Below are 22,416 nucleotides of genomic sequence, written 5' to 3'. Positions count from 1 at the left end.
TTAAGATTCTGGTGGTGGTCAATGCTACAGTTGAGAACTAGGGTATCAGTTTATAAGAACAAATCTGTAATGAACATGATGGTGTGACGATCCACTGCAAAATCCTAAGAACTATCCTTTCTGTATTCTGTCTGAAGGGCATCATATAGCAGACCGTGGAGCTCTAATTATGATCAGTTTCATTTGCTTGCAAATTTGAAATGATACATGTATTTAACTAGTTCTACAAGTAAGAAGTTTAAATAGTAATTAAGAAACTAATTGGATTCTTTCCAAATGCAGAACGTTACCAATCACGCATTCTGTGGGGTCAGGAACACTTGATAAATTTTTTTATTAACATTATTACATGCTAAAAACTGATACTCTGTAGTCTAGTAGTATTCAAAATACTGCAACTTAAAAAGTTAAAAAGATCCTTTTAAAACCTGCTGAAAGGAAACACTGCAGCCTTTCTGAAATACTACGTTTCATTTTTAAGGTGAAAAAATTCTTAAATATTTTATATTCTTTTCCTCCTCCTTCCAACAGGAACAGCTTACAAATTTAAAATGAATGTGAGAACATTTTTATTCTCCTATTGGTTGAGCTGATATTTCTTTCAGTAAGCTCAACCATCACTGAAAGCATTTTTTTCTGCTTCTTTATAATGTACCACTGATGCAGATCAACAAACCCTAGATATAAGGCTGGATCATCCTCCAAGAGCTGCCCAAATTCTTGAGTACTTCACTTAAGCAATCAGCTTAGATGGCACCAGGCCTGACCATAACATCTAAACATCTAAAACAAATTAATCAGGCAACTATTAATTAATGTTCTCTGTCACTACATAGCTGGCTGATGTAAACTGCAGATTTTACCCAGGCAAAGGTTTCTTCTTCTTCTTCTTCTTCTTCTTCTTCTTCTTCTTCTTCTTCTTCTTCCTCCTCCTTTTTTCTTTCTTTTTTTTTTTTTTTTTTTTTTTTTCCCAATACATTCATTATTGGGTTTTAGTAGAGGATAGAGGAACATTGTAGTAACAGGAAAAATTATAACTTTTAATCACTGATCTCAACTATCATAAGCTAAATAATGCAGAAATGCTAATTTAAACATGCTTTCACTTCTGGGCAGACTGCATTGTAATGAATAAGTAACAGATGATCCTCCAAAGAGCAACACACTCTATCAAAAATCATGAGTTGTATTACCTCTTTTATTTTTAGTCCAAAATGTGATTCCAAAGATATCATTAAGTTATAATACCTCAGTCATTTTCAAGCTTGAGGCACTTAAGGTGCTGAATCTTAGATTGCTTTTTTATATTCTGCCTGTGCATTTCTTCCTTACTGTATGTTAAGTTATTAATGCTGCCTGCTCCAATTTCCCCTCTACTTAGGAAGATACGACAGAAAGATAAAAGGGACTACCTTTAATCTTGAAAAGCTAAACATACCGTAAAACATGAAACAGTGGAAACTATAAGGAAACAGTGAAAAGTATAAGGAAATAGTGGAAACTCATAGTGCCTTACCAAGGTAGTTTACATCATTGTAGTCACTGAAAATAGATGAAACCAGGAGCATAACACAAGTTCGGCTCAAGTTCTTCCAGAAATAGCACGATGCCATTCCTCATGTTTTCTAATACAAAGGTGCTAATATATATTACAAATAATAATAATCCATAAAGTCAGTCTCATCATAACACTTAAAAAATTCAACAGGTAATTGAATGTAGTGAGAGAATCCATTTTTAAATGTCACATTCTAATTAAACAAGAGAGATTAACCCCTGGGGAGAATATTTCAATAAAGTAATCAATGAAAATTTAGTTGGAATCAATCTGAATTCTCATAGCTTTCAATACTTACACTAAATTCTATCCTGGCAATATTTTTTATTGGCAATTCTAGCTAATGATTGCCTTGATAAAATAAGAAAGGTCCAGGTATGTATCTCTATGACCAAAGTACCAATGGTCACATTTCTATTTGCAGTTGGAAAGGTTGCAGTATGCTATATTACAGACTGTTCTGCAATAGATGGTGTAATTTGGAAGAAAAAAATGAGAACAGCTTTTTATTTATTTGTTCAGCTACGAGCCACTGAGTGCAATTATGTTTTCTTCATTCTGCATTAACATGTATCTAACATATACGAAATCTATCCAGCTAAATTTTAACAGAAAAAATCATCACAAAACAGTAGCAACATCAAAAATTTGAACCAAAGAGAACTCCATAAACTTTTATGTTCACGTATTTACAGAAGACTGGCTTCAAGCCCATTTGTTGCAAGTGGCATTTGTCCAGCCACAGGCCAGAAGCAATACTACGTCTTAAGCCCTTTTGATTAATTTGGGAAATTGCAAATGAACCGTGAAAGTAAACTTCTCAGCCAACTTGATAGGCTGTATTTTCACTCCCATAGTATTTCAAAAGAAATATTCAGAGCCATTAGTAACACCAAAGGTAAATAAAAATGATGACTTTGGAACAGAAAAAAAATGTCCTAAAGTGGCTCATTAAACTAAGCACTAAATGGCATACCAGCCTGTATCAGCTTGAGTGGGTTCCATGCTGACAGAGCCCAAGGCCCAGGTATCACAGTGCCATTTGGTTTGGTTGGAAGCACAGAGTCAGGCTTCTTGTCAATATGTGAGCATTAGTCTAGCATCATGCACTGTGATACACCAAGCCACGTCACCAAACTGTTCCAAGAGCAAGGCAAGCACTGAGTTCTTCCAAGCTTAGAAAGGAGTTTTATGGTTTTCCTTGGAGCGCTTGTCATTAATGGTTAACTGAGCCTGTCCCCCTTTGGCTGCTCAGCAAACCTTTGAAAGGCATGATGGCTGCAGGTTGCTTTAGGCCAAGGGGAACTGCTTGCTGTTCCTCAAGTGCTGGTGACAGGAGCAAGGCAGATTTTATGTGAGAGATTTGCGTTAGCTTTATGCTAACAGCTTATTTTTTAATGTCAGGGGAATCAAGCATTGCAAGACAGACCAATAAAGCCACATCTTCCTCAGTAAGGGACTACACTGAATTACCCTTCTCCAGAGGTGAAAACAGTGGTACCACAGATACCCCTGTAAAACAGGAGAAGATAAGCAGTAATTTGAAAGAGGTAACTATTTCAAATATACTTATTTGTCCACTGGCAGTAAATTGCCTGTGTAATTGGCAAGTGTTTTTTTCAGACTGAGGTAATTATTATTTAACAATTCTGCCAAATGGTTCTGCTATATTGATAATAAAATTTTCTACTTTGCAAACTCGTAACATTTCCTACAAGCCATCTCTGACCTCGTGTCAGTGCTGATGGCAATATTTTTCAGAATTTTCTCTCAAATAGAACCGTACAATCAAGACAAATTATTTTTCTGTACTGCCAAAGCAAAATCAAGATGTCAGCTCCTATTTGTATCCCACTAGCAGCTCATCTGGAAGATCTGATAGGAAGAGCTTCCCTTTAATTAGTAACAGAAATGCTGATATGAATATGCTGTAATTACACAGGATAAAAATCTATCCATCCAAATTGGTACAATAATATGTAAAAATTCAATCTACTCTAAAAGTCAGCTTAGAAGGCGAATAACTCTAATAAAGACTAGCATGGTCTTTGTGTTATTTATACAGCAGAAGGAGGAAAAAAAAATGAGTACAGTAATTCATGTGATTACATAGATATCTCTTTTTCATTTGGCCTTTTTACTGCTTTCAAACACATCAACTTGCAGGCTTCCTGTGTTATAACTCATTTCAGAAAATATAATAAAACTACTGTGTATATAAATTTAAAATAATTATAATATATATTAAAATAATAATTAAGAATTTAATTTGCAGACCTAGTACAAACCCTTGCCACGAAAAGCGAGAGAAAGTGATTAAATCCATATATGAACAAAAAAGGATTTTATTAAGTATTCAGACAACAGCTTCTTGAAAAAGAGAAATTAGATGTCTGCGTATTTCTCTTAATTGGGATATGCTAAAACAAGCATACTTCTTTCAGAAAACAGAATATTCAGTATTATTCTTAGATATACTGTTAAGTAAATACTAAAGTAAGTTTAGTAGGACAAGAGATAAACGTGCTACAGAAGAGAAATGTCTCAATGCTTCCATTTCAGCTTGACAGCTTTGCTGATGAAAAGTTGCCTGTTACTTGCAGTTACTCGGAGTTACTCTGGATGGAAACTCGTATATACTTACTGCTCCAGAGCAGATTTAACTTTATTAATACAGTAGCATAACTGAAAAGGAGAAGTTGCTATAGAGGACACTCATGGTGGGAAGTGGAGGAAGATCTGGGATGTACAGGTCCTGGTATCTTCCAGTAGACCATGAATCACTCCCTTAAAAGTCAAAAGTGTCTCTCTCTACTCAATTTGTTTCTGAAGTAAATTCAGGCCACTAAAAACAAAACAGTGGCTTCTATTAAAACAGCTAAAAACAAGACTGAATATTTTCCAGCTCACTATAATAACAAGAAGTGCATTGTTTTCTTATTTTGAAAATGTAGATAGAACAATAGGAGATGAATAAAACTTCAGCCTTGATAATGTTCTTTCCACTTACAAAAGAAAGAACGTTTTTGCAAAGTAGAATCCATCAAATAGTCAAATTGTGTAAACATCAACTATTCATTAGCTCCTGTATACTGCTCTTGTAAGTATTTTACATCTAGCCCCTTCTGAGCACTCAACAGAAATAATGTATACTTAGCTGAAACATTCCTTTTACCATACCAGCAATCTCAGTGTTAGGTAGCACAAATTTGGTGGAGCTCCCAAGGAACGACATGTGGAACTAATTAAACTATCACGATCTTGAACAGAGGATAAAAATGTTCAATGAATGGATAGAAAAACACAGAAAAGAAGAACAAACTGATCTTATCTCACTTCTGTGATGCTTTTGGGAAGAAGTAACATAATTTGGGTCAGCGCGTTATACATTAAATGATCTAAGGAGACTACGGAAACACATTTGTCTTCCCTGTATTCCATTTCTTTCAGAAATTGCAGCTGTCCATGGTATACTCCATCAATCCTTCAAAAACTAGAGGATTCAGAAGACCTTGGTGAGCACCTCCCCATTACAGCAACCTCCTTCCTCTGGTTTCCTATTCTCTTAAGAACTTTAGAAGATGTCAGCCAGAAAAACACAGGAACTTTCTTGGCAGCAGGCATAAGTATGGAGAGTGTATTACCAGAAAAAAAAACAACAACCAACCAACCAACCAAACTAAAAAACAACAAACAAAACAAAACAAAACAAAAACACATGCAGAAACAATGGCCAACAGTGATTTTCATCAACATATCTTCAAAGATGTTCTCATTTTACACTGACAGGCAGCAACAGCTACACAGAAATAAAAGCAAGAATCCGATCATGACAAGAAGCAGAACTTCTGTGTAAATTATAAAACAATGACTGAAATCTGTGAAGTGATAAAGAAAAATACATCCTGTTTCATATGTGACAGAGGTGCATGCTCACTGCTTAAACATGAGGCACAAAGAGCAATAGCACAGGAAAGGAAGAGAACATGATGACGAGAACATGATTTCTATGTATGTAGAACATTTTTACTATCCCTCTCAACAGGGCTTTTGTCATCCAATAGAAGTAAGGCATAATCTACAGATGGATCATGCAGCTGTGCATATTTGGCTCAAAGGTGTGTCAGCTTGTATTTGTTAGAAAGTCAGCCAGCAGGCGTACACTGGGGGTGCCTGGGATGGGATTGATACAGACGTATGTTAAAAAGAGCAAGTAAATATGTGTGGGTTTGCATCTCCATACAGCTTAGTGCTTGCAGTGTGCCTACTCTAACTATGGTGTTCACTGTTGTTGACTTAACAGGGTTGCTCTTAGAGTTAACATGCCTATATCCCAATTTTTGGAAATTATTCAGATCCCATTTTTAGATTAAAATCAAGTTCACTGAAACTCCAGGACAGGAGTACAACATAATAGAAAATGGTTACACTTTGAATGAGTACCCTTCAGCAAAAATAGCAATTCTTTCTTTCAAAACAAACAAACAAACAAAAAATTACCATTAAACAGCTTTTAGTCTATCGTCTATGCAGAATATTAAATCAAGTTTCAGCTTTTATTTGTCCCAATCATGCAAATACAGTTAGAATAATAAGAATAGATAGAAAAAAAATAATAATCTAATGGGAGAGTTTACTGTCATAGGATGTAGGAAGCGTTAATGTGATAGATGCTGTAAAAACTAACACCAATAAAGGAATATATTTGAATCTTCCTAGAAATTTTTACTATGTATTTCAGTGATATTTCAGCTCCAAATTCCGTTCATTTTTCCTGCATGCCCCCTCCTGCAACCCTTTCATTTCTCTTCCACCTTCCTTCTGTGTATTTCCTAGCATGCTCTACATCTAGAGTTCTCGTTTTTCCTCAAAGCATAATTGCAAAACTGAGGAAAAGAAATAAAAAATAATAGGAAAACTCCATATGCAGCAATTCAATGCCTAGCAACCTGTGATAGACTGAAGGAAGAAATCACAAATTATCTGCAAGAGGCAGTTGGAACTAGGGCTTGGGGTAAACAGACACACAAACAACATGTCAGCCATGATAAAGAGTGTAAATTTGAACAGATGTCACTTCCAGAGCAGCAGCAGGCAGATTAAACAGAATTGGCTTTGGATGAAATCCAAGGAAGAGCAAGAAAATATGATGCTTTCACCCAGAGCTCTCACAGAAATCGAATCTCCAGAACCTCTTTTCTTTAGTAATCATAACTGAGCACAGCTAAAAGGAGGAAGAGACCTTAAGAAAGCCAGTTTAAAACTGCACTGATTACACACACATACCCATATATAAATATTTCCCTTACAGGAAAAGAAGAAGAAAAAACACCAATCTGTTATGAACAGAAATTGCTAAATAAGTAGTCTTCAAGTTTTAATAACTTATGGTAGTATCAATTTCATCAACATGCTACTAGTGCTCAATGAATCTAGGTTAAGTCTGTGAAACAAGAAATAACGCTGAAATTTTCCACACTAAGTAATAGTCGTTACAAATATTTTATGTACATACTTTTTCTTGAATAACTCTGAGTACTACCATTCTGTGAATGTATATTTTAAATCAAGGCTTCTTCTTACTTGCATACAACAGCTTATCAAATGTAATATACAGTCCCAAAGACTCTAACGTCTCCTTGACTTTTAATGCCAAATAATGAAACAAAACTTCATTTCAGTGTGCATAAGATTAATGAAGTCATGACCAGAAGAGTTCTGATGTGTTCCCTTCATAATTATTCTACTAATTTCAAACCATCTGAATGCAAGAAAAATAAATTCCAATAGACTGGCAGCTGTCTATATTCACACACCCTAGAATTAAGAAAATAACACACAAAAATCCAGTACAAATTCTGAATTAACCTACCATCACAACCATCATTGTTACTTTTAACTATTAGGTACAAATAAAGAAAGGAGGGAAACCGAATTTTGCCAAGTTGCAAACGAAAGAAAGAAATGACAGAAGTAGATTACCAAAACAACTGTATTTTCCAATATTTTTACTGAAATTAATTCCATCATGACTCAGGATTACTCCTCTGGTTTCTTAGAGGCCTGCTTTCAGTATGACTCACAGAAAAGCATATGCTACTTGTATGAAAGAATAATGAATGTCATTTCTAAAATTAATACCAAATTTTCTAGTCAGTGCTAAGCTTTGTGTGGAATAGATAAAGATCACACACTTTCTTTAATATGCACAACTGATGCCATTGTATTTCCACACATCTGAAAGCATTCTCATGTTTGTAAGTCCATATTTCAAGCTGAATGTTGCAGACTTTTTCTAAGTCTATCATACAAGCCTACAAAATTAAAATGCACTACTTGTGTCAAACACAACAAAATCATTGTTTGTTTATTTTTAAGGTGATAATAAAAAAGATTAATGATACTGCTGTATAATGAAACAATCTGCTGCAAGGCAGGCTGCAGAATATAGAGTGAGGATCTAGCCACAGTCCTAAGAAAAACTCCAGTTTTCTCCCAAACACATTTAGAAGTCTCTTTCATTATCAGGTGACATTTTTGCATTTAAAAGAGAGTTGATTTTCATGCAGTGCTTAAAGGTCAAATAGTTAATTTACATGTGTAAGGAGAGCATTTTCCTCTGAAGAGATTTCTAGAGGACATCAAATCATTAAGAGCCATCAGACACTACAAAAATTCAAATCTTTCAGTGTTTTTATGACAAAAACTTACACTAGTCCCAAAGAAACCAGATCTAGCTCACAAAAAAAATTCAGCTATCACACAGCATAAAAAAGTAGCAACTTCTATAATTGAGTAGAGATGTATAATGTTTTAATATGATTAATTCAGAAGAAACATCTTACTTAATGTGGACCTTGGCCAAATTTCATCACATATATTCACTTTGTCTTTTCATTTCTAAGTAGAAAAAATCCAATAGTAAGCTGTTTTATCAATAGGAAGTTGCACTTACCTTACTATGAAGTGCTGAAATTTTGACTAGCACACTCTTCATCTGTCCTTCAGTCCTCAAATCATGTGGTATAAAACCCCTCGGTTTCTCCTGGAAGGGAGAAAAAGAGAAAAAGCAGTCTCCAATGAGAAAAGTGTAGATTTAGCTGTACACAATTTTTTTTTTTCCATTTATTCAACATATTAAATCCATTTCTTAACTTCCTAAGAAATCAGCTACTTGTCCTGCATATAGTGGCTTAAGAATTTTGTTGGGGACACTTCAAATAATAGTGAAATACTGAATTCTGGAAGATAAAGACAAGTAATCTCAAAAAGATATTTGGCTTTGACAGTTATTGTCTTGAAAGAAGGCTATTCAACCTATCATTTTAGAATGGAATTCAAAAGAATTGCTTTTACATTCCTAGCTCTGACACAAACTTGTACAAGAACTTTTTTTATCAATTTCATATTTATAATAGGAACTGTGACAATGTGGATAATAATACCTTTTCTGGGCTTTTCCACAGACTGGTCTGTGTGACAGTGTCAAGATAGGAACATTATATAGAAATATATTTATGTGTACACATAAACAAGAGAACACATATTGGTATTTTATTCTCATTTCAAGCCAGCAGACCTCTTTATAGCACAAATGAAGGGAGTAGCAAAAAAAGAAAAAAGAAAAAAAAAAAGAAAAAAAAAGAAAGAAAGCAATAATGAATTTAAACTAAATGAGGGTAAGATGAGGGCAAGACAAAGATCAGAGATGAGGAAAAACTTCTTAACTCAGAGGGTAGTGAGGCACTGAGAAGCTGTGGATGCCCCATCCCTGGAAGTGTTCCCAAGCCAGGCTGGATGCAGCTGTGCGCAACATAGCATAGTGGGAGGTTTGGAACAGGATGGGCTTTAAGGTTCCTTCCAACATAAAGCCCTAATCCATTCCATGATTCTACAAACGCAAGTTTTGACCTTCACTACACATGAAATACTCTTATGTGCTTGAAAGGAAGGAAGGGCTGTGAATTACATGAGTACTAAGGTACTTCTACAAGGACAGCTGTTTGTATCTTTCTGCAAGTACAGAATAACACTGTTTATGAAGTTTTTGCCTGTGAAGGAAATTTAAAGAATCAAATAAAGTAAGGGAGAAAGTGAGAAAAAAAATCCAATGAAAACTAAAGGTACATTGAACAAGGTACACTGTACAAACAGAACTAAAAAATAAGTATTTGTTTGAAAATAATCATACAAGACACAGAAAAAAAATTCAGCTGCCTGGTCTGTATTCCTTATTGACAAATTCACCTTGACAGTGACATTGTGATTTGTACCTGAGCTTTATATTGAAGTTATAGTACATACATTTTTAATTTTCATTCCCTTTTCAGCTAATCCAGAATAAATCTCAATAATTCCTTTGTCTTGCTTGCTTTCAGACCCAGGAATAAAAAATCCATAGTGTATAGGCTTTGATGCTTTTTGTTTTCATGATAACTGATTTTAATTACAATTTTGTTTGCCAGGTCTCTTCAATGAAATTTAAAGTGCAATTATTTTCCACTCAAATACACACAGTAATTTGAATGACTTACATTTTGATGTAATAAAGGTAAAACTAATCATTATATAAAAAACATTTTTGAAGGTCTCTTGACAAAATATTATGATTTACTTTGAATTCTTGCTTCATTCATCATCATAGGTGTTTTTACTGCACCTAATGATCAATTTTATCATTATTAGATGTAGAATTGTTGGAAGAATATTTGCTAAACAAACTTATCTTCCCAATTACTTTAAACAACCTGAAGCAGAATTTTCTCCTCTTCTAATTAATGCCCTATGCTTCTATACACAGTCACCCTTGTCTCAAATTTTCATTTCAACAAATGTGAGTGACTTGGAGGAGAATCAAAACTCCAGATCCAGGTCACAGGGAGAACATGGACTTGTGGACAATTGTGTCTTCCTTTCTATGTCCTCTTTATGCATCAGCCTGTCAGTATACACACTTCAGTCTGGCTGTAGAGAAACCTTCAAAACAGGTTTATGGTCATCTGAGATCTTAGTTAACAAAGGACTGTGAAAGAGACCTAGATGGTATCCCAAATTCCAGACACCTTAGGTAGACCTAAGTTTTGGATGTGACTTTGTTTGCACTGAAAAATTGAATATATAATTTAATACGGCACAGGCCATCCGGCACGTAATACAATTCTTTATTTCTAAAATCTTTCAGAAACTTATTAGTTTTTTAGTCTTGTCAACTTATTTGTTTTCTAACCTGTCTTCCTCACAAGTACATTTTTTACTGCAAAAGATTAAATTATTTTGAAAGCTTGTACCATAAAAAAAACATGTTGTCTTAATGAAGAGGAGTATTCCACCTCCACCTTTTGATCATTTTAAGATTTGCCCTCTGGAAGGCTTGAAAAGCTAAAATTTGTAACTGAAAGCACTGGTGAATTTATACTAAATCAAGTTGACAGTCTTCTCCATTCTCTCAAATTTTTACTGGGCCATCCCCAGGGATTAAGGATGCAGTTCCATATGAATGTCATAAATCTAAATTTTTAGTTGTCTCAGTTCTCCTTTCTTCTCTATTCTTCATCCTCTCACCAAGATCTACTTTTTGCTCAGCAATCTTCCTGAACTGGCTCACCACTGGATTGTGAAGGTCTCTGCTGTTTTAAGATGAGTTTAAACTGCTCTTTGCTCCCATCTGCCCATGCCACAGGCTTCCCCTTGCTGCCTTTCAGACAGCACAAATAATTATCAGACCAGCAGATGAGCCAGACAGAGAAGATTCAGCTGAAAATCACATTAAAGGCAACCCAAACTCAAGATCAGTTTTCAGTCTTGTGCATAATTAGGTATAGATAATGAAACAAGATTATCTACAACAAAAATACTGAAAGAAAAAAAAATCCATTCTATTTAAACATCAGAAATTATAAAATATGTAACAGAAGACTTGTTATACAAATATATCTCTCTCCAGGTTTAAAAAGAATGTCAAAACAAATTTCTCAATTAATGGATTCTTCAGTGAATACATAGGCTTTGTGAGCAAAGTTATATAACCAATATCAAGTCATCCTTCCTTGTCAGGAAGTTAATAGTTATTAATAGCACACTGTTCAGTGAAATTTTACTGATGGTAAATAAACAGTACAAGGGCTAATTTATTTCTGATTACAGTATTTTCCTGGTGAAACTATCAAAGAAAATCCACAACACAGAAGTCTATTTTCTCTGCAAGAGGTAACTTGAGTAGAATAATATAGAATCATAGAACCAAAAAAAGGTTGGGTTGGAAGGGACCTTAAAGCTCACCCTGTACATCTTCATAGAATAAGTTTATCAACTATTTGAACCTATTCACTGACCAAACAACTAACTAAACAAAACCAAGGTGTACAGCAACTTTCCCATCTTGCCGACTAGTCAGCCACTGGACAACTGAAATGGAAGTTCAAAAGGTTGTGCTTTCCTCAGCTGTCTACCACAGAACATAAAGCTGACTCCCAAACTCAAAAAGCGATGAGTATAGCATGCACAGCAACTGCCCAAATCTATACTTACTGCAATTTCAAGAAAAAAAAAAATAATAATCAAAGAAACCTTTTTCCTGGTACAGAAAAAAAAATCCCTTTTCATTTTGTAGAAAATCATAGAAGCCATTCCAGTGAATGAACAAAACCCAACAGCTTTAAACTGAATGATTCTCTTACCTCATCTGCCTCTAACTCACCCAATTCATTGCTTCAGCCCTTATAAATGCAAGTGATGCTTTCTCCTGCCAATCTGTCAAAGCTAATCTTCTGACAACAAAGACTCAAAACTTTTCATATCATTAAGGCCATGCTCACAACCTTAAATGTCTCATGCAAAGAACTTTAAAATCAGTTTTACAATGTTATTTTCCTCCTAAATTTGCATGCACAAACTAATACCAAACACATTTCAGCTATCACTGGCTCCAATACCTCGCAGTAATAATTGTAGTGTGTTCATAAGACATCTCTTCTGGTTTTAAAGGTCATCAGGGTTTAAGAGGCATGTTCTATACTTAAAAAGTTTCCTCACATTTTAGACCTATTACCGGATCTCATTATATTTTCCATATATGAAGTACATCTCTTAAAGTTTACATTAAATTTTAAATGGCTAGAATTTTGAAAGGTCAAATAAATAATGAGGCATCTCACTGCCACAGGAAATATATTCGCTATTTTGCCACAAGGTTTCCTAAATCAGTGACTTCTGGAAGAAAATCCTTTGCTGTACTGACTTACTGCATTAAAATCTTATCATGCCTAGCCTTACAGAATATACAATACAAAATCATGTTAGACAGAAGCATAACAAAACCCGAAGCAATGCTTTAGACTTGATAACTTTTCTCAAAATGAGGGTGTGCTTAAATATGTAAGATTACCACCAGAATGTGTACAATGCATTGTATAAAATCAGTATTTTTGTGTTTGTCTTTTTTCTCTTGTTCATTAAATGACAATGATGGAGAGTGAAATTAGGTCTGGACATTTGTTAGCCTTTTGCCATGTGTTTTTCTGATCTGCCTCTCTTGGGGAATCAGCTTCACCCAGATACAGCCACACCTGTCTTATACAGTGACACTTCTGCTTTTGTTTCATAGCTCACATAGCGTTGCATTAGCTTGCGGCTCTATAATCTAAAGCTCAGAATCTTGTGCTAAGCTGCATGTCTTAAGTATCTCAAAATTGAGATTCTGTGAAAAGGTGAAGGAATGCATTGACACTGTTGGCTAATAATTTAAATCAGGCTTGGAGAAGCCTTAGACAAAAAGCATTCATAATACCAGGGCTGCTCTGAAAGTAATTTCCTATTTCATGGTGTTGGTCCACAATGTCAGAGGCAGATGGTCGTGGCATGGGAGCAGAGGTGGAATCTTTCCACCAAAATTCCATCATATTTGGTTATTATGTGACAGATGGCAGCAGAGGGACAGTCTCTCAGAATGGCATCTTATGTGGAAGCACAGGTAGAAGCAAACAGGTGCGACTGAATTCCCCTGAGCAAAAGAAAAAAAGGACACCCATTGACATTGATCAATGTTTGCTGAATATTTATGGAGAACAAAGAGTGGATGTGAGCACAGTGAGGTGGTGGGTGGTGTATTTCTGCAGCAGTGACAGTAACCTGAAATACAAGCCATGGTTTGGATTGTCATGCATAGCTGTCACACCACAAAATGATGAGTGTCTTGATCAACTCACCTGTGCAAATTGGCAAATAGTGATCACTATGCTGATAAATAGTTCTTTATAACTGAGAATTTTATCTATCAGGTGGTGTTATTATGCTCTTTGTACCTATTGTATTTTCTGGGGAAATAAATAGGAGGCATTACTTTTGAAGCAATAGATGTATATAAGAATAAATAGATGTTATCCACAGCAGGGACTTGAAATGTCACTCTCTAAATCCCCATCCTAGAGCTGTTGCTGGACTCGGTACTCTTGCTGGAGACTTCCTCAAACTCCCCCATGGCCTCCTCTGCTACACTGGAGGAGTAAAATGAATTTAGATTTTAATAATTCTGTATTAAATACCTGATTTTTCTCTGTTGTTCAATGCAAGCCACATTTGAAATACAAATGATCACCAATCCCATCTGAATTCTCTAATCACCAAGCTAAATATTCTTTTTTTTTTTTTTTGGTTAGAAAAACCAGGCAAGCAAGTACCTGGATTCTGTAATAAAATGTTTGACTCCACAGATGGCTTTACAACACAGGATGCTAAGTTCCTGTTTGACCAGTTTGGTGAAGCTCATCCTCTTTTTTGCCTCTCCCATCAATCATCTCCAGAAATAACTCGCTGCACAACTGAAATACCACCTCAGAGTAACTCATCTGAAAGACACTGAGGATCACATTAGATTGCATGAAATGTAAGTAAGCATTTCAGTATTTAATCATTTCTGAGAATGTACTGTTTCAAATATTAAAAATATATATCCAAGAAAGAAAAGCCTTGTGATTAACAAAAACATTATTATGAAGCGCCATAATTAAATGTGGTTCTCAACTGAACATCCAGAGAGTGATTTGTGCTGGAGTTGTCAACTGAAGTTGACTCCAGAATGAAGCCTTTTCCAAGTCTGTGGTTGTTTCAAATGAAAGGCAGAGGTCCCACAGTTTTTCATGCTTATACATTTAGATACCCCAAATTTTGCAATCTCATAAGACAAATATACTTCATCATTTACTATCCATAACTTCTACATTGCTTATACTTTCAGTATGGCTATATAAACAGTTTGACTTTCATAAAACTTCTTACTTGCTAAGGCTGTTAGCTTTACAGCAGGATAACATAAATTTAATTCAGCTTTCTGTTTTATTTTCATTTTCTTTAATAATTCTCTGTAGGAAAATTCTTTTATGCTTTGTTTCTTTGCTATAATTGTGCAGAAGAGCCTTGAGGCAAATTAGAAATATAATAATCAATAACAGAGTTTTATTAAGAGATCGAATTCAGATAGACATGCAAACTGAACAATAATGTACCAATTTATCCTGCTACTTGGCTTTCTACATAAGATTTATTCAAAAAGATGCTGAGTGACGCAAAAAGTTCATATTGGTGAACATCAGATTTTCTACTTTGGCACTATTTGTAACTGTTATTTTTTTTCATTATTATTATTATTTTAAATTTTGCCTTAGTTATGGCACATGAGACATGACACTTAACCAATTAATCAGATTTTCTATAATCACGAGACCGGGTACCCAGAAATCTTGTCATATGGCAATTTCTAAGAAGTATCAACCCTTAAGTGAATGGCCTATATGGAGCCACTTAATAAATTACTTGTGGATGTTGCAGAAGGAAGAGTAGAAGAGAGATCTAATGACAAAAACGCCTTTACCTTTTACTATATGATGAACTTTAGGGAATTTTTAGGAGAAGGACATAATCAAATTATTGAACTGACTACGCAGCAATAAGAGACAAAATGAAACATATTTGGCATTATCATAAGAACAATAAACATCAGAATTCTCAAATATTTAGTTCCAAATATCTTGACAAAGGACAGCACAATGGAAGGCTCAAGCTCAGTGGTGATGTGAAATTTAATACACTGCAGACTGGATGCATGAAGAAGGCCTCATGTTGGCCATAGGAAGATAAAAAATCCCATACTTCTACAGAGCAGAAAGCTTGCATTTGAAGGGAATAGTTAAGGCTCAGTCCTAAGCCAGTACCACCACCTTCTGCCTCTAGTGTAGCAGGAAGGGTCACCAAAAGAGGTGCCAGATCCCTGGTGAGATCAGATGGGCTGGGCTGATGTGAGGACATCAGAAAGCAAAGAAAATGCAAAAAAAGGCACATCCCACATCATCCACAGGGTATAGTGCTAGGGCACCCTGGCCTCCAGAACACTTGCTTGTTGTTTTTCATACCTCCCACCTCTCCAGAACCTGCTCTGCCACTGCCATAAATCTTTGCTTTGTCTATGAGCCATTCTGCTTTGTTCTGGCCGCCCTTTCTACACTGAAACAGCATCACAGTCATCACACAACAGCAAAGAGTTGAGCCTTCAATCAGGCTATCTCTCGCTGACATAACACATTTAATCACAAGAAAGTTAAAAGAAAATATGCAAAGAGGTATTGCCTTTTCTCCTCTTTCAAGTCTGAAATAAACATGAACAAACTGTCTCACACTATGACAGACCTGTCTAAATAGATCTGTATCTTTGGAAGAAAAAAGCTGATGCAAAATAGGAAAGACATAAATGGAATTAGATAAATAATGCTTCAGAGAATGTTGATTTTATTTTATAACCCAAGTGATCAAATATATCAAAGAAATTTAATCAAAAGGAAGGTGTGGTTTGAACTAACATTTATTTGACCTTTAAGAGTCTGTGATTAACAGAAACTTCATTAAAAACTGCAATCAATACTTGAATGCTTAAAGCAGTTTCTAGGTGATCACATTTTAAACTAATGCAACACAAACCCATAATGAATGTTTGCTACAGAGATTTCACGCATACTCAAACCACATCCAACTTGCTCTTCATTCTGGGAGTCTCCAGGTAAGTCCTTTCATATTCTCACAGTGCCAAGTACAGTAGTTGCCACAAAAACAGTACTGTCCAGATAAATTTCAAGAAAGATTATGTAGTTATTTTCTTAGTAAGCTCTTAGAGTAACGTTTTATTCCGCCATTGTTCCAAGTTACTTTACCTGTTGAACACTGCATCAAGCAAATACGTCCATCCAAGTGCATCTACTGACAAAGTTCTAAATCCTTTCTTTTAACTGAGGAAAACCATTCAACTTGATCTCAGCACAGAGCCTGCATTACAGTCATTGGTTTGAGACGTAGAACCTGAAGTTGTCTTGTTCGATATATACTGAAGTTAAATGCTTAACTGAATTTTCAGAAAACGTTTTTTTAAGTGTAGAATAATACCACTAGGTAACCACAGAAAATCCTAATTTTTGTGAGCTCTTGAATATCAGAATTACTTGATGACTTTTTTCTATTTCTTTTATATGCTCATCAATATTGTTTCATTTCCATCTTCAGCATTCCGTCACTAAGGCATATGGTATACAACTGGCTGTGTGAAATGCATTTTGTCCAATTTTTCACTTCCAACCTAGAAAATTCAAAGCCAGAGTTCTGACAAATGACTCATACAATCAGCTAAATTAGGGTACTCCAGTTGATTTAACTGGCAACTTTCAAGCATGCAAAACAAAACAGCAAGGTTTTAATGGTTTAAAACCTCCAAAGTGAATCATAATACAGAATGTATTGCTCATCAGCTGGCATCGAAACCAAGGAATGCCATATGCTTTCAGTTTCATTTGTGTTGTCTATCTTTAGTACTAAATCCTAATGCAATAAACTTTCTATTACTTTTCCATGTTAGGCTTTTTTTTTATGTGTAAGGGGGGCAGGAAAACAAGACAATATTGGTTTCAACAGTCTCAAGCCAATATAAGCTCTACTAATTCCAGGGCAGCTGAGAGATATGAAGTATTAAATTACACATATGAGACAAAGAGGTGATTCAAGACAGCCAGCATGGCTTCACCAAGGGCAGATCTTGCCTGACCAATCTGGTGGCCTTCTATGATGCGGTGTTGACTTTGGTGGACGGGGGAAGGGAGGTGGATGCCATCTACCTGGACTTCTGCAAAGCCTTTGACATGGTCCCTCACCATATCCTTCTCTCTAAATTGGAGAGGTCTGGATTTGAAAGTTGGACTGTTCGATGGATTAGGAATTGGCTGGCTGGATGCAACCAAAGGGTTGTGATCAATGGTTCTGTGTCAGAGTAGAGGCCAGTCACAAGTAGTGTCCCTCAGAGGTCGGTCTTGGGACCAGTGCTCTTCAACATCTTCATCACTGACAGAGACAATGGCATTTAGTGCACCCTCAGTAAGTTTGCGGGTGACACCAAGCTGAGCAGTGCAGTTGATTTGTTGGAAGGAAGGGAAGTCATCCAGAGGGACCTGGACAGGTTGGAGAAGCGGGCCCATGAAAATCTAATGAGGTTCAATAAGGCCAAGTGCAGGGTGCTGCACTTGGGTCGGGGCAATCTCAGGTATCTATACAAACTGGGGGAAGATGTCCTTGAGAGTAGCCCTGCAGAGAAGGACTTGGGAGTCCTGGTAGACAAGAAGCTGGACATGAGCCAGCAGTGTGCGCTTGCAGCCCAGAAGGCCAACTGTGTTCTGGGCAGCATTAAAAAAGGGGTGGCCAGTAGGGAGAGGGAGGTGAATGTTCCCCTCTACTTGGCTCTTGAGAGGCCCCATCTGGAGTACTGTGTCCAGGCCTGGGGCCCCCAGTACAGGAAGGACATGCAGCTCTTGGAGTAGATCCAGAGGAGGGCTACTAAGATGATCAGAGGGCTGGAGCACCTCTCCTATGAGGAAAGGTAGAGGGAACTGGGCTTGTTTAGCTTGGAGAAGAGAAGGATCTGGGGAGACCTCATTGTCACCTTCCAGTACTTGAAGGGAGCTTATAAACAGGAGGGGGACCAGCTGTTTATGAGGGTGGATAGTGATAGGACAAGGGGGAATGGTTTTAAACTGAGACAGGGGAGGTTTAGGTTAGATATTAGGAGGAAGTTTTTCACACAAAGGGTGGTGACGCACTGGAACAGGTTGCCCAAGGAGGTTGTGGATGCCCCATCCCTGGAGACATTCAAGGCTGGACGTGGCTCTGGGCAGCCTGGTCTAGTGGTTGGTGACCCTGCACAGAGCAGGGGAGTTGAAACTCGATGATCATTGTGTTCCTTTTCAACCCAGGCCATTAAGTTAACAATACAGTCAAAACACCTGTTTGGATGGTTACCTATATGCTTGAGGTTTACTTTTAGACTGATTTGAAAACAAAACATTAATAGGTCAAAAACACAGATGATAAACTCAAGATTTAAAAATGGAGTAATTAAGACCCACATGTGTAAATATAGGTTAACTAGCTGGTGGAAAAGGCAATTCCCCATTAAGCAGTGCTGCATTAATAAATTCAGATCTACATTTTCACTTACAATACAGAAGGAATTAAGTGCCTTGGTGACAGTGACTCTCCATCTTGCAAAGCAAGAAGTCAATACTTATGAAAAGTCAGATTCCATCTAACATCTCAGAAGTTCCCATATCCCTACCAGGATGCTGGTGTTTGCTTTCACTTTGTTCTACTCTCCTGTAGACAAATATCAGTGTTGTGGAATTACCTCTGAGATTAACTTAAAGACACTTTGAAGTCAAAAAAGATAAAGAAACAAATACAGTCGGATAAATTTTGGAGGATTCCTTTGCCTTTATATTATTCTTTCAGTCACTGAGTTATTCATCTTTATAAGCTAGTGGACGTTCCTTCTTAATGAGAAGCTGTTTTCACAAGTCTGTAGTGGTCTTGTAAATGGTGCTAATAGCCATCAAGTGACTTTATAAGTTTCCTGTATTATCATAATCATCTTGTCAACTACAACTGTGTTTTGAATAATCACTGATCAGGGCACCCAAAAACCAGAAGTTTCAAAATCAGCCATTCCTTTAAAACCTTTCTTTTCCTCTCAACTTCTAGAATCTTCAGAGACAACTCATTTTGCATGCATTCCTGCTGTTCACCTAATGGAAGGCATTATATTGCTTCCTTACTCCCCTTACTATTTATGTAGTACTTTCCCTGATTCTAATGCAAGCTCTTATGGTCTTCTGTCTTCTCCTGGACCTGAACTACACCCACTATGAACAAGTAACATGCTGCAAAATGACATGATAAGAGCTCAGAGAAGGCAGTTTGCCAGCTGGCTGCTGTCCTAGAAACTGGGAGAACGACAGAAGGCAGCACATCGAATTGCTAACAAGAAATATGGTTGAAGACAGAAAATGCAGCTTAATAGAGATGCTGTAGAAATTAAAGCAGGAGAAAGAATGAAGTGGATGAATTTGATTATCACTGGGGAAACGGTCACCTAAAACTGCACTCAAACACCAGACCATCAAACTCCAGAAATTCAGTTTGACTCAGTAAAAGAACAATTGTCTGGTAAGGAAATTGGAAGAGAAGGTGGACCACAGGCAGTTCTGTCTATTTGGATGATAGAATGTTGGCAGATACACAGCTGATCATGGAGAAAGAAGAGTTAAAAAGCAAAGCAGATTTTGCTGAAGAGAAGCACATTAATTATCTTCCAGAGAGAATTAAGTCCCTGCAGTCTTAAAACACTTTGAACACAGTTTCACTGGGAGAAGGTCAGAGAAGCAACTGCTTTGTTCTCATTTAAGAAAAAACAAAACAACCCAAAACAAAACAAAACAAAAAGAACAGGAAAAACCCCAGGGAACTATATATTCACTAAATTGTCTGTTTTATTTTAGAAAAAGCAATTAGAAATAAAAATTAAAGTGCAATTAAAATACAAACCCCAGCACTCCTTCATATATCTGGAAAGTATTCATCAATACAATAACTATATTTGCCAAGTACTGGTTAATATTTAGTAAATAAAAAACAGACCATGAGGTAAAATTCTTTTTGGGAAGGGGGAGCATCTGCAAAGATGTCTTTAAAAAGAATTTGCTAGAGGTGTCCCTAACGGTTAAAGTCTTATAGTAAAATGTCTTGTCTTTAATTATTTTAAATAAAACATCGGTCTTAATATTCTTGAAATTCATGACACAGCATTCTCTGCAGGTTTTACAATGTTCTCCAGTGTCAGCTTTAAGGCCATTACCTAAGAACAATTTCACTATATATAAGCATGCTAAGGCATGGATTAAAGTTTAATTAATCAGATTAATATTTTTCAGTGCAGCCTTTGAATGGAGAGTCTATATAAATATTTTTCCTACAGTTATATAATTTGAAAAATAATTTCAAATAGTGAAGAAGCAGGAACGTAGTACTAAGAAGACATATTATTCTCGATCTTAAATTGACAGTATTCAAACTTAGGCATTTTAGGAGCCTTGGAAGGTTTTGATTTGCTTAAAATATTCCCATATCTAAGTTTGAGCTGAAGTTAACTTCTCAGGGAAAAAAAATAAATTATTTGTATAATGCCTTCACAGCTGTAGAAATTATCAAGATCTTTGGCAATTTTTCAACTACCGTCACTTAAAATTGACACTTGTGGTCTGAATTTATTTAAACTCAACTTCTGTCCAAGTGGACAAAATCACAGAACATTTGAGGTCTTCAGGGTTTGCTTCCTGATGAGGCAATCTCCTCATCTCTCTTGTGATCAGCAAGAGAATCTGAGAGAATGGCATGGAACTGCAATAGGGGATGTTCGAATTGAGTATCAGGAAAAAAATCTTCACCACGAGGGTGAACAGCCTTCCCACAGAAGTGGTCATGACACTGATCTTGCCAGAGTTCAAGGAGCATCTGGACAACACTCTCAGACATATGATCAGCCTTTAGGTGGTCGGGCATGGAGCCAGGAGTTGGACTCAATGATTCCTGTGGGTTTCTTCCAACTCGGGATATTCTGTGATTCTATGATATCACCTAGTCCATCTAATTGGCTAAAGTAGGTTGCTCAGGACCATGTCCACTCAGATTTTAAGTAACTCTGAATATGGTTACTTAATATCCTCTCTGGGTAACTTCTGCTAGTGCCCAACCACCATCACAGCAAAAAAAGTGTTTATCTTATTCAAATGGAATTTCTTGTACTCCATTTTGTGCCCATTAGCTCTTGTCCTGTCATGAAGCAGCACTGAGAAAGCCTGGCTCCCATACTTTTCTATATTTCATCAGGTATTTAAGGGTATTCAGGTACTTATTACTCTCCTTCCTCAGGTTGCTGGACCTGTCCAGTAAAATCAAGTTTTCCTTGAGTTGGGGAGCACAGAACTGGACAGAATGAGCTTCAGGACGATTTATTGAACTATATTCACAAAATTTCAATTTAAGATCCCTCTCTCCTACTCTCATCTAATGCCGTTAAAAAAAGATCTTTTATCTCAACTACTTTTGACTGCTTAGCTGAGCTTAAAAATCTTGTTTCCTTTTGTTTTCAGATGGTGCATTTGGATATCAATTTCTTATGTAAAACTCCTTGTTTTAGATTTAGGTGGGATGGAATTGTTTCTGTTTTCCTTTATCTTAGTAAATAGTTCTATCAAAAAAAAAAAAAAAAAAAAAGAGAGAGAGAGAGAGAGAGAAACAGGTTTTAGAGGAAAATAATTAATTACTATATATATATAAATGTATGTAACAAGTGATGCACAAGTACTTGCTTACCATCCCCTTAATTAATGCCCAGCTAGCCCCCTGCGCAGCAGAAGAGAGTGAGATGAACTTACTTCAAAACTCCCTCTGCATGATGTCACATGGCATGGAAAATCCCTTTGGCCAGTTTAAGTCAGCTGTCT

General features: G+C 36.3%; 1 protein-coding gene across 3 annotated transcripts in view; it reads right to left on the bottom strand.

The window, feature by feature from the left end:
- The window catches only part of TENM1 (teneurin transmembrane protein 1), an 846,851-nt gene that overhangs the window by 646,749 nt on the left and 177,686 nt on the right, over positions 1-22,416 (bottom strand). For all 3 annotated transcript variants that reach the window (NM_001397994.1, NM_001397993.1, XM_046939904.1), the window contains one exon: positions 8,514-8,603. The gene's annotated coding sequence lies outside the window, so the exon portion shown is untranslated. The remainder of the gene's footprint in view (positions 1-8,513; positions 8,604-22,416) is intronic.

Source organism: Gallus gallus, chromosome 4 (assembly GCF_016699485.2).
Source record: "Gallus gallus isolate bGalGal1 chromosome 4, bGalGal1.mat.broiler.GRCg7b, whole genome shotgun sequence".
In the NCBI taxonomy this organism is placed as follows: domain Eukaryota; kingdom Metazoa; phylum Chordata; class Aves; order Galliformes; family Phasianidae; genus Gallus; species Gallus gallus.
The sequence above is the reverse complement of the archived record's forward strand: the minus strand, read 5'-3'. Positions and strand labels throughout refer to the sequence as shown.